Here is a 1,975-nt window from a genome sequence, read left to right on the forward strand (position 1 = left end):
TCCAATTATTCTATCTATGTCAGAGATGAGGCATTTGGAGTCAAGCACTGACTCCTGTGTTTTCTACTTTATGCTGTGTCATTTGATCACTGAGGTAACTAATACCACATGAGTAAGAGTAGGAGTAACAAGAAATACTAGAAAAAAACCTAAGAATTCAATATATGAAACAAATTTGAAAATGGGAGGGCATCCTGCTCTTTTTTTTTTTTCCCAGTGGGAAATAACTTTTACTGAGACCCCACCAGCTGCAAAATCTGTTCCTGGCATTAAGCTCCTTCTTCCTTTGCAATTCGGTCTTTCTTGAGTGGTCCCATTAATGCTTTCTTCTCCTCCATGGTTTGGAAGCGGCCATGGCCAAACTTGGAGGTAGTGTCAATGAACTTAATGTCAATCTTCTCCAGAGCCCGCTGCTTCATCTGCACCAGCAAGGACTTGCGGAGGGTGAGCACCCGCTTCTTCGTTCCCATCACACAGCCTTTCAGCATGACAAAGTCATTGGTCACTTCACCGTAGTGGACAAAGCCACCTAGTGGGTTGATGCTCTTGTCAGACAGGTCATAGTCAGTGGAGGCATTGTTCTTGATCAGCTTGCCATCCTTGATTAGGTAGCCCTGGCCAATCTTATAGCTCTTCTTGTTGATCTCAGTGCGGTGATGGTAGCCTTTCTGCCCAGTGCATGCCACAGAGAAGGCCACATGAGCAGGATGCTATGCCCCAATACAGGTCACCTTGCTCAGGCCGTGGTGGGTCTTGCGGGGCAGCTTCTTGGTGTGCCAACGACTGGTGACCCCTCTGTAGTCTTTGCCCTTGGTCACCCAGATGATGTCGATCATCTCATCCTGCCCAAACACTTGGTTCACAGGTACCTGCTGCTCGAGCCTCTCACAGGCCTAGTACAGCTTCTCGGCCATGGTGCCTCCATTCACCTGGATCTCCATCAGGTGGACCTTCTTCTGGCGCAGAGGAAGCAGGCGCATCTGGGTGTGGGCAATGACGCAGATGAGTTGGCAGTACTTCTTCATGCTGCTGAAGTCCTTCTCCAGCTGCTTCTTGCCATCCTCATCCTGCCATTTCTTGCAGTGCTTAGTAAAGGCCTTCTTCTTAGATTTATGCCGGTTCTTATAGAAACACCTCTTGCATTCATCACTGGTGTGCTCAGCGAAGACAGTCTTGAAGGTCCAGAGGCCTCGAGGGGTTTTCACGTAGCCCACAATGCCCACAAACACCATGGGTGTCGTCTCCACAACGGTCACAGCCTCCACTACCTCCTTCTTGTTCACCTTGGATCCTGGCCTGTCGAATTCCCGCACGATGTGGGTCATGCCGGCCTTGTATCCCAGGAAGGCTGTGAGGTGGACCAGCTTGGACGGGTCATCCTTAGGGAAGCTCTTCACCTTCCCACGATGCCTGCTGCTGCACTTCCAAGGCAGGAAGCCAAGGGACCCATGTCTGGGAGCGGAGAACTTTCTGTGAGACATCATACCATCAAATCCCGCCGGTAGAGCCCTGCTCTTTTACTTAAAATTGTGTTTTCACCGTTTTCCTATTTTGTTACATACTTTTCAAAAACATATTTTTAAATGGTGGCATCATTTATTTAACTGCCCTTCTATTGTTGGAATTAAGTTTTTCTAAGATTTCTCTTTTTGAATTTCAAACAACTTAGTGATGAAAAACAGTGTGCATAAGTCTTTGAGTACACTTCTTTTTATTTCCTTAATAAGAATTCCTAAGGGGGAATTGCTGAGTCAAAGCAAACGAACATTTAAAGGACTCTTGATAATTGTGTCCAAATTGCCCTGCAGATAAGTGGTTGCAAACACTTCAAACTGCAGCACCTATTTATCCATGTTGTTAGCAGCCTTATTACTTTGAACATCATCATTTATAGGATCTTTTCCATTTGAGATTTCATCTTTCCATGTAGTTTTAACTTGAAAGTCTTTATTTGTAGTGAGGTTATCTTAGTCTG

General features: G+C 46.0%; 1 pseudogene; it reads right to left on the minus strand.

Moving 5' to 3' along the window:
* Positions 1-223: 223 nt before the first annotated feature.
* LOC102117470 (large ribosomal subunit protein uL3 pseudogene) lies at positions 224-1,508 on the minus strand (annotated as a pseudogene).
* Between the last annotated feature and the right edge of the window lie 467 nt (positions 1,509-1,975).

This window comes from Macaca fascicularis, chromosome 4 (assembly GCF_037993035.2).
Source record: "Macaca fascicularis isolate 582-1 chromosome 4, T2T-MFA8v1.1".
Taxonomy (NCBI): domain Eukaryota; kingdom Metazoa; phylum Chordata; class Mammalia; order Primates; family Cercopithecidae; genus Macaca; species Macaca fascicularis.